The following is an 11648-nucleotide window of genomic DNA, read 5'->3' as shown; positions in this document are numbered from 1 at the left end:
TTCTCAAAAATAAAGATAACACAAACTTCATTCTCTGAATTCAAACGTGGGAATTAACAATGAAATCAGAAAACAAAGCCTTCTTCTTCCTGGCAACTTAAAAACACTCTCTTAGGCAACATTTCAGTCAAAGAGAAACTCAAAACTGGTATTACAGTATTTCTAGAAAACAATAATATAAAACTATATATTAGAATCTGAGGGATATAGCTAAAGCTGAAAGGAAAATTCACAGCCTCACATATTTCTATCAGTGAAAGAGAATGAAAATAAATAATGCATCCCTACTCAAGAGTTAGAAAAATAACAAAGGAATAAGTTAAGGAATGAAGATAGAAAAAATGAGAATAAAAGCAGAAATTAATAAGTTAGAAAATGAAAACAAAAGAAACCATAGATAAATGGAAAAGGTGTGGGGAGAAAAATAAAACAATCCTAACCTAATGAAGCCAAAACAGAGGAAAGCACGAATACACAAAATAAGAAATTGCCATAGAAACAAACAGAAAAAAGTTTAGAGAATCATTTAAAAATCACTGTAACTTTATGCAAGCCATTTTGAAAACATACATGAAACATATTACTTCTGAGGAAAACATAATTTATCAAAACAAACTCCCAAATAAGAAGAAAATCAAAACATGATAGTTTTTAAAGAACACCCTTCCTAAAAAATTCAGTTGCAGGTTTCAGAAAAAAAATTCTACCAAGCCTTTAAGAAACAGACAACTGTCCAATGCTTCTTTCCCAAAAGCTTTTTAAACTATTTCACGGCAATGAAAAATGAAGAAAACTTCCAAATTATTTCTATAAAACAAGTATTACATTAATATCCAAATCTGACAATGGAAGAAAGGAAGGAAGGAAATGACAGACCAGTCTCACTTCTGAATATTGATGCAAAAATATTGAGTATTAGTTGTCTATTGCTGTGTGATAAATGACCACAAATACAGCAGCTTAAAACAATGTACACTTACTACCTTATAGTTTCCATGGACCCCAAGTCTGGGCATAGCTTACCTGGGTCTTCTCGGAGTCTCATGAGGTCAGCCAAGCTAGTCTCATGTGAGGCTCACAGCGTCTTCAAGCTCACATGGTGGTTCACAGAAATTAATTTCTTTGCAGCTTTAAAACTCAGGGCAGTTGGTATCTTCAAAGCCAGCAGGAAATCTTCTCTGAGTTCAGGGCAGGTCCTAAAACCTCTTTGAAAGGGCTTACCTGATCAGGTCAGGCTCATGCAAAGTAATCTCCCTTTCATTAACTCAGAGTCAACAGATTAGACACCGTAATTATACTGGCAAAAATCTCTTCCCCCTTGCCATGTAACATAGCATAATCATGGGAGTTTTCATAGAACCTGTCCACCCTCAAGGGAAGGGGGTTATACAAGGGTATAGAATGCTGCCTACTTCACTGATTAAAATATAACAAACAAAAACTAGGAAACATTAAACATGAAACAAAAACGTGAAAGACAACACATTATGATGGTGATTATTTCAGAAATATTCTCAAGAATATCATTTGCACAAATACTAAGAAAGCTTTGGTAAGGTTCAACAACCATGCTTGATTTAAAAACACTCTAAAAGTAAGAATAGATTCTTCCTTCACATTAGAAAATAAACTTATTTTACCCCCAAATCAAATATGCTGCTTAATGAGAAAACAGCAGGAGTATTTCCCCTGAAATCAGGAAAACACAAAGATGTCTACTACCTTTACTGTTATTAACATTATACTAGAAATACTACCGATACAATTGGAGGAGAAAAAAAATCAGTAGTATAAACATTGGAAAGGAGGGGGTGAAGTTATTACTATTTGTACACAGTTTGACTATGTATACATGGACAATGCAAGATAATCAACTGAAAACTACTACAAACGATAATAAAATCCAGTAAGGTAGAGTACAAAAAAACCATATGAATAGAAGTAGTTTTTATATATGCAAACAATAATCGAAGACAGACTGAAAAAAAGGCTCCACTTGTTATAGAAACAAAAATATAAAATACCCAAGGATAACCTTAATAAGAAATTTGTAAGTCCTAGTGCAGAGGAGGATGGGGCCTAAAACATTATTAAGCACACAAAAGATTTGAGCAAAAAGACCTTTTCTTGAAGTGTGAGACTTAATATCAAAGAGGTTTCAATTTTTCCTTTAAAAATATTTTTTTAAAATGTTTTCCTTTTTCTTTTTAAAATCTCTTTCTTTGAGGCACCTGGCTGGCTCAGGCTGTAGAGCATGCGACTCTTGATCTCAGGTCTGTGAGTTCAAGCCCCACATTGGGTGTAGAGATTATTTAAAAAAATAAAGTCTTGGGACACCTGGGTGGCTCAGTCCATTAAGCATCTGCCTTCGGCTCAGGTCATAATCCCAGGGTCCTGGGGTTGAGTCCTGCATTGGGCTCCCCACTCAGCAGGGAGCCTGTTTCTCCCTCTGCCTGTTGCTTCCCCTTGCTTGTGCTCTCTCTCTCTCTCTGTCAAATAAATAAAATCTTTAAAAAATATTAATTAAAAATAAAATCTTAAAAAAAGTCTCTTTCTTTTTTAAAACAATTTCATCCCAAAGTTGGCATGGAAAACAAATAGGAATAGTCATCAAAATGTTATCTGTATGATCATCTAAAAATAGAAAATATTTTAGGATAATTTAATGAAAATGTGCAAAACCCCTGAACTGGAATCTAGAAAACATTTTTTTAAAGATTTATTTATTTATTTAGCAGGGGCAGTGTAGAGGGAGAGGGAGAGAGAAACTTAAGCAGACTCTTTGCTGAGTGGGGAGCCAGACCTCCAGCTCAGTCTCATGACCCTGAGATCACAACCTGAGCCAAAATCAAGAGTTGGAGTCTTAACCAACTGTGCCATCCAGGGATTCCAATTTGAGTGAAATTAAAGATGCACATCCATGCTAAAAATATTCCATTAGTGGATTATCAGACTCATTAAGATATGCCCCACAGGGACGCTTGGGTGGCTCAATCCGTTAAGTGTCTTCCTTCGGCTCAGGTCATGATCCCGGGGTCCTGGTATTGAGTCCCACATTGGGCTCCTTGCTTGGTGAGGAGCCTTCTTCTCCCTCTCCTTCTGCCTGCCGCTCTGCCTACTTGTGCTCTCTCTCTCTCTCTGTCAAATAAATAAATAAAATCTTAAAAAAAAGATGCCCCACAAACTGATACATAGACTTAATGTAGTCCCAACCAAAATCTCCAGCAAGTTTTATTATGGAAATTGACAAGCTGACTCCAAAATTTATATGAAACTGCACAGGACATAGAACACTCAAAATAACCTTGGAGAAAGGGAAATAAATTTGGAGGAATTATTCTACCTGCCTTCAAGGCTTACTATAATGCTAAGAAAATCAAGACAGTGTGGTATTCGCAAAAGGACAAATACAGTGTTATAGAATCGCTCAAGAAATAGACCCACACACACGTTGTCAAATTATTTTTGACAAAGTCATTAAATAGAAAAAGACTCTTTAAGAAATGATACTAGAAATATAACTTACATACAATGAAATGCACAGATTTTAAGTGCACAGTTCCACCAGTTTCGACAAATGTATACAATCACTGATATATTCATACCCTTGTCAATTCCCAGGGAAAAGGCAGTAACATGGCTTTAAACATATGAAAAGGTGCTCAAACTCTCTTATAGTAATAGAAATACATATTAAAACTACACCAAATTATTTTTTTAACCTGTTAGATTGGCGAAATTCCAAAGGTTTGCTAACACGTTCTATTGATGAAGGTGTGGAAGATCTAAAGAATACAATTAGGGGTGCCTGATTGGCTCAGTCGGTGAAGCATCTGCCTTTGGCTCAAGTCATGATTCCAGGGTCTCCCTGCTCAGCGGAGAGTCTGCTTCTCCCTCTCCCTCTGCCCCTGCCCCTGTTCGTGCACTCTCTTTCTGTGTCTCTCTCTCTAGCACGTGCATGCTCTCTCAAATAAATAAAGTCTTTTTAAAAAAAGATCTGAAGAATACAATTAACTGAACACACAAGAGAACCTAAAACTTAGACAATATTCATTCTTCTCAAGCATATGTGGAACATTTATAAAACTTAAATACTAGTTCATAAAGCAAGTCTCAGCAAATTTCAAAGAACTGCTACATTGATCACATTTTGTAACTGTAATGGAATTAAATTAGATGTTAATAACAAAAAGATTTTTTAAAATTCTCCATCACGTATTCAGAAATTTAAAAACACACTTCTAAAGATGTCAATTCTCTCCAAATTGATATATAGGTTTAATGCAATTCCTATTAAAATCCCATCAAGATTTTATGTGGACTAGACAAGATTATCCTAAAATTTGTATGAAAAGGCCAAGGAACTATAATAGCTAAAATAATTTTGAAATAGAAGAATAAAGTGGGAGGATCATTTTACCCAATTTTAAGGCTATAAAAGAGCTACACTAATCAAGGCTGTGTAGTATTCTGTTCAATGGAACAGAATAGAGAACTCTGAAATAGACCTACACAAAAATGTCCAACTGATTTGGGACAAAGTTGCAATAGCAATTCAAGGGAGGAAAGACTGCCTTTCTAACACATGGTGCAAGTAATTGACATCTGTGCACAAAACCCCACATGAATCTTGATGTCTCATACTTTATATAAAAATTAACTCAAAATATATCACAGACTTAAATACAAAGCATACAGCTACAAAACTTTTAGAGGAAAAAAGGAAAAAATATTCAAGATCTAGCTCTAGACAAAGATTTCTTAGACTTTACACCAAAAACACAGTCCACAAAAGTAAAAATTAATAAATTGAACTCTACCTGGGTGCCTGGGTGGCTTAGTCAGTTGGGCGTCCATTTCTTGGTTCCAGCGCAGGTCATGATCTCAGGGTCCTGAAATCAAGCCTTGCATGGGGCTCCGCGTTCAGCACAGAGTCTGCTTGAGATTTTCTCTCTCCCTCTCCCCCTGCCCCTCTCCCCACTCACGAGCACACACTCATAAATAAATAAATAAATAAATAAAATCTTTAAAAAAATAAATTGAACACTACCCAAATTAAAAACCTTTGCTCTACAAAAGACCCTGATAAGAAGATGAAAAGAAAGGCTACAAACTGGGAGAAAATATTTGCAAAATGCATATCAAAAAGGACTAATATCTAGAATATTTAAAGAACTCAGAAGATTCATCAGTAAGAACCAAACAATCCAATTAGAAAATAGTTAAAAGACATTAAGAGATATTTTGCTGAAGAGGATATACAGATGGCTAATAAGTGCATTGAAAAATATTTAATATCATTAACCACAGGGATGCAAATTGAAACCACACTAAAATATCAACATGTATACCTATTGGAATGGCTACAATTAAAAATGTTGACAATATCAAATGTTGACAAGGATCCAGACAAATTGGATCATTTATACATTGCTGGTGGAAATGTAAAATAATACAGTTATTCTGGAAAACAGACTGGCAGTTTCTTTTAGTTGTTGCACGACAACAAGATCTAAGCCTAACGTTTTCACTTTTTAAAGGATTTAAAATATTTTTTATGTAAGAAAATTTTTTACATCAAAAGAAATGGCGTGTGAAATATACCACAAAAATGGCATTTCAATATTCAAAGAAATTAAAACAAGTAAACAAATCCTTTGTAAGACTGAAACTGTTTTCCAAAGTAATTGAGCCATTCTACATTCCTACTGGCAATATATGGGAGTTTCTCCACCTCCTTGTCAATACTTTTTATCGTCTGTCTTTTCTACTATAGCCACTCTAGTGAGTGTGAAGTGGTATATCACATTTTTTAAAAAGATTTACTTATTTATTTGACAAAGAGAGAGAGAGAGAGAGAGCACAAGCAGAGGGAGCAGAAGAAGGAGAAGCAGCCTCCCCCACTGAGCAGGGAGCCCGATGTGGGGCTCGATCCCAGGACTCTGGGATCATGACATGGGCCGAAGGCAGATGCTTAAAACCAACTGAACCACCCAGGTGCCCCATCTCCTATGGTTTTAATTTGCGTTTCCCTAATGCCTAATGATATTAACATCTCTTCGTGTGCTTATTTGTCACCTGTATATCTTCTATGCTGAAGTGTCTATTCAAATCTTTTAGTCATTGGGGCGCCTGGGTGGCTCAGTTGGTTAAGTGGCTGCCTTCAGCTCAGGTCATGATCCCAGGGTCCTGGGATCGAGCCCCGCATCGGGTTCCCTGCTCAGCAGAGAGCCTGCTTCTCCCTCTCCCTCTGCCTGCCTCTCTGCCTACTTGTGCTCTCTCTCTCTCTCTCTGTCAAATAAACAAATAAAATCTTAAAAAAAAATCTTTTGGTAATTATTTAATTAGATATTACTGAGTTGCAAGGACACAAGGCTTTTCAATATTTTTTCAGTGTGACTCATCTGTTCACTTTCTTAATGGTGTTTAAAGTATATAAATTTTTTAATTTGATGAGATCCAATTTACCATTTTTTTTCTTTTATCAATTGTCCTTTTGGTGTTCTATCTAAACACTCGTTTTGGTTCAGGAAGACAATGTAATTTTGACTTAAAAATTTTTTAACTTAAAAGATACATTTTTATTACCTCCTCACCAATTTTGAATAAATTTCATATTGTGGTGGCAACTCTCTCTTGATTTAGTACCTGCTCTACAGGGTGAAAAAATAAGTCTCTGGGGAAATATTTTTTTGTTAATTTGAGTTACAATTGACATAAAACATTCTAGCAATTTCAGGTATACAACATAATCGATATATGTATATATTGCAAAATGATCACTGCGGTAAGTCTCGTTAATGTCTATCACCATACACAGTTATAACATTTTTTTCTTGTGATAAGAACTTTTAAGATCTCCTCTTTTGGCAACTTTCAAATATAAAATATAGTATTATTAGTCACCATGTCACCATGATGTATGTTATATACTCGGGACTTATTTTATATCTGGAAGTTTATACATTTTTGCTGCCTTCACTCATGTCCCCTACCCCAACCTCCACCTCTGGCAACCACTCATCTAGTCTCTGTATCTATGAGTTGGTGGATTTCCAATATAAATGATATCATGCAGAATTTGTCTTTCTTATTTCACTTAGCATAATGCCCTCGTGATCCAACCATGTTATTGCAAATTGCAAGATCTCATTCTTTTTTATTGCTGAATAATATTCCATTGTGTGTATATACTACATTTTCTTTATCCATTCATCCACCGATGGACACTTAGGTTGTTTTCATGTCTTGACTTTTTTTTTTTTTTTAGGGTTGGGGGAGAGGCAGAGGGAGAGGGAGAGAGAAAATCTTATTCAGGTTTCACACTTAGAGCAGAGCCCAATGCAGGGTTCAATCTCAAGACCCTGAGAGCATGACCTAAGCTGAAATCAAAATTTGGATACTTAATTTACTGAGCCACCCAGGCACCCCCTTTTCTTGACTATTGTAAATAATGCTGCAATGAACATGCGGATGCAGATATCTTTTCAAACTATTGCTTTCATTTCTTTTGAATACATACCCAGAAATGGATCACATGGTAGTTCTATTTTTAATTTTTTGAGGAAACTCCTTATTGTTTTCCACAGTGGCTATACAAATTTACATTCCCACCCACAGGGCATAAGGATTCTCTTTTCTCCACATCCTTGCCAACACTTGTTATTTCTCGTCTTTTTGATTAATAGCCATTCTAACAGGTGTGAAGAGATATCTCTTTGTGGTTTTGATTTGCATTTCCCTGATGATTAGTGATGTTGAATATCTTTTCATGTGCCTTTTGGCCATCTATATGTCTTTTTTGGGAAAATGTCTATTCAGATCTTCTGCCCATTTTTTAAAATTTTTTTATTGTTATGTTAATCACCATACATTACATCATTAGTTTTTGATGTAGTGTTCCATGATTCATTGTTTGTGCATAACACCCAGTGCTCCACGCAGAACATGCCCCCTTAGTACCCATCACCAGGCTAACCCATCCACCCACCCCCCTCCCCTCTAGAAACCTCAGTTTGTTTTTCAGAGTCCATCATCTCTCATGGTTCGTCTCCCCCACCAACTTACTCTCCTTCATTCTTCCCCTCCTGCTATCTTCTTTTTTTTTTCTTAACATATATTGCATTATTTGTTTCAGAAGTACAGATCTGTGATTCAACAGTCTTGCACAATTCACAGCACTCACCATAGCACATACCCTCCCCAATGTCTATCACCCAGCCACCCCATCCCTCCCAACCCCCACCACTCCAGCAACCCTCAGTTTGTTTCCTGAGGTTAAAAATTCCTCATATCAGCGAGGTCATATGATACATGTCTTTCTCTGATTGACTTATTTCACTCAGCATAACACCCTCCAGTTCCATCCATGTCGTTGCAAATGGCAAGATCTCATTCCTTTTTATTCCTCTGCCCGTTTTTAAATTGGATTGTTGGGGTATTTTATTATTGAGTTGTATGAGTTCTTTATATATTTTGGATATTAGCTCCTTATCAGATCTATGATCCGCAAATATTTTCTCCCATTTGGTAGATTCTCTTTTCATTTTATCGATGGTTTCCTTTGCTGTGCTAAAGATTTTTAGTTTGATGTAGTCCTGCTTATTTAGCTTTGCTTTTCAAGTCAGATCCAAAAACTCATTGCCAAGACCAATGTCAAGGATTTTACTGCCTATGTTTTCTTCTAGGAGTTTTATGGTTTCAGGGTATTATATTCAAGTCTTTAATCTATTTTGAGTTAATTCTTGTGTATAGTGTAAGATAGTGCTCCAGTTTCATTCTTTTGTTTGTGGCTGTCCAGTTCTCCCAGCACCATTTATTGAAGAGACTGTCCTTTCCCCATTGTATATCTTGGCTCATGTGTCATAAATTAATTGACCATAGATGTGTGCATTTATTCTGGGCTCTTTTTTGTTCCATTGACCTATGTGTCTGCTTTATGCCAATACCATACTGTTTTTTTTTCCTAAAGATTTTATTTATTTATTTGAGAGAGAGAAAGAGAGAGCACAAGCACGGGTAGGGAGAGGGACAAGGAGACTCCCCACTGAGCATGGAGCCTGACCCAGGGCTTAATCTCATGACCCTGAGATCATCACCTGAGCTGAAATGAAGAGTTGGATGCTTAACTAACTGAGCTGCCCAGGCACCCCAATACCATACTGTTTTGATTAGTGTAGTCTGTAATATGGTTTGAAAAAAAAAGTGTGATGCCTCCAGCTTTGTTCTTTCTGAAGATCTCCAAAGGCTAGTGAAACAAAAGCAAAAATGAACTTTTGGGACTTCATCAAGATAAAAAGCTTCTGCACAGCAAAGGAAACAGTCAACAAAACAAAGAGAGGCAACCCACGGAATGGGAGAAGATATTTGCAAATGACACTACAGATAAAGGGCTGGTATCCAAGATCTATAAAGAACTTCTCAAACTCAACACCCAAAAACCAAATAGTCAAGTCAAAAAATGGGCAGAAGATATGAACACACACTTCTCCAAAGAAGACATACAAATGGCTAACAGACACATGAAAAAATGTTCATCATCATTAGCCATCAGGGAAATTCAAATCAAAACCACATTGAGATACCACCTTACATAAGTTAGAATGGCAAAAATTGACAAGGCAAGAAACAACAAATGTTGGAGAGGTTGTGGAGAAAGGGGAACCCTCTTACACTGTTGGTGGGAATGCAAGTTGGTACAGCCACTTTGGAAAACAGTGTTAGAGGTGCCTCAAAAAATTAAAAATAGAGCTACCCTATGACCCAGCAATTGCACTCCTGGATACTTACCCCAAAGACAGATGTAGTGAAAAGAAGGGCCATATGCACCCCAATGTTCATAGCAGCAATGTCCGCAATAGCCAAACTGTGGAAAGAGCCAAGATGCCCTTCAACAGATGAATGGATAAAGAAGATGTGGTCCATATATACAATGGAATATTACTCAGCCATCAGAAAGGATAATACCCAACTTTTACATCAACATGGAGATGATGCTAAGTGAAATAAGTCAAGCAGAGAAAGTCAATTATCATATGGTTTCACTTATTTGTGGAACATAAGGAATAGCATGGAGGACATTAGGAGAAGGAAGGGAAAAATGAAGGGGGTGGAAATCGGAGGGAGAGATGAACCATGAGAGACTAGGGACTCTGAGAAACAATCTGAGGGTTTTAGAGGGGAGGGGTGTGGGGGGATGGGTTAGCCTGGTGATGGGTATTAAGGACGGCATGTACTGCATGGAACCCTGGGCGTTAAATGAAAACAATGAATCGTGGATCACTACATCAAAAACTAATGATGTATTGTATGGTGACTAACATAACATAATAAAATTAAATTAAAAAAAAGATTGCCTTGGTTATTTGGGGTCTTTTGTGATTCTATACAAACTTCAGGATTGTTCTATTTTCTGTGGAAACTGCTATTGGAATTTTGATAATGATTACATAGAATCTGTAGATCATTTTGGGTAGAATGGACATTTTAATAATATTAATTATTTTAATTCATGAACATGGAATATCTGTCTATTTTTTTTGTTTTCTGGATTGGCAGTTTATTAAAAACACTAAACATGAAATTACCACATGACTCACCAATTGCCCTCTTGGGCATTTATCCCAGAGAAATAAAGACATATTCACATAATAACTTGTACACAAATGTTCATAGCACTTAATCTGTAAAGCCTTCAAAATGGAAACAATTCACATGTCCTTCTGTGGGTGAATGGTTAAACAAACTGTGGTATATCCATATCATGGATTATTCCTTAGCAATGATAAGGAACAAATTATTGATAAAGGCAACAATCTGGATGGATCTCCAGAGAATTATGCTTAATGAAAAAAAGCCAATCCCAAAAGGTTATATACTGTATGATTCCATTTACAAAACATTCCAGAGATAACAAAACTATAGAAATAAAGAACAGATTAGTGCTTGCCAGGATTTAGGAGGGCTCCTTGGGAAGGAAATAGGTGTGGCTATAAAAGAACAACATAAGGGATCCTTGGGGTGATGAAATAGTTCTTTAGTTTGACTGTATTGATGTCATTATGATAGAAGCCACTTTCAAAATGGTGGAGTAAGGACCATCAAAAATTTGCTTCTTGATAAAAGCTATGGAAGCACTGGCAAAAATTATCAAAATCAACATTTTCAGAACTCTGGAAATTAACCAAAGGCTCATAACAACCTAAATATTTATTCATGGAAAATGGCTGTATCTCAGTAAACAAGAGAATTTGTGGCATTTTAGCTTTCTCTATTCCTATCCCTCTTTCCTCAGTTTCACAGTGGTGTTGGAAACCAACAGCCCTGCAATAACGGTACCCATGAAAACCAGGAGCCTGGTAATCACTAAAGGGGACAGAATGGGTTTTGGAGTTTCTCAAAGGCCCCATCCTCGAAGAATAGTAATTATTTGACCTGTCTGGAAGTTCTAGGTAAAGCACCTCACTCAAGGCTTGCATTTATTTGAACTGACTCAGAGCTCATTCAATGTGAACACCCTTTCCCCTGGAACATTTATGGAAAACAATCAGTGGCAATTGTTTAACATCGCTGGTGTTTTAGAGGGGATAACAATTGGGTGGGGCAAAGAAGTAGACAAGAACTTAAAAGGAAAAACTTGGGAATAAGAT

Source organism: Eumetopias jubatus, unplaced genomic scaffold (assembly GCF_037043125.1).
Source record: "Eumetopias jubatus isolate StellerSeaLion01/CBP00866 unplaced genomic scaffold, mEumJub1_p1.0 scaffold_6, whole genome shotgun sequence".
NCBI classification, from domain to species: Eukaryota; Metazoa; Chordata; class Mammalia; order Carnivora; family Otariidae; genus Eumetopias; species Eumetopias jubatus.
The sequence above is the reverse complement of the archived record's forward strand: the minus strand, read 5'-3'. Positions refer to the sequence as shown.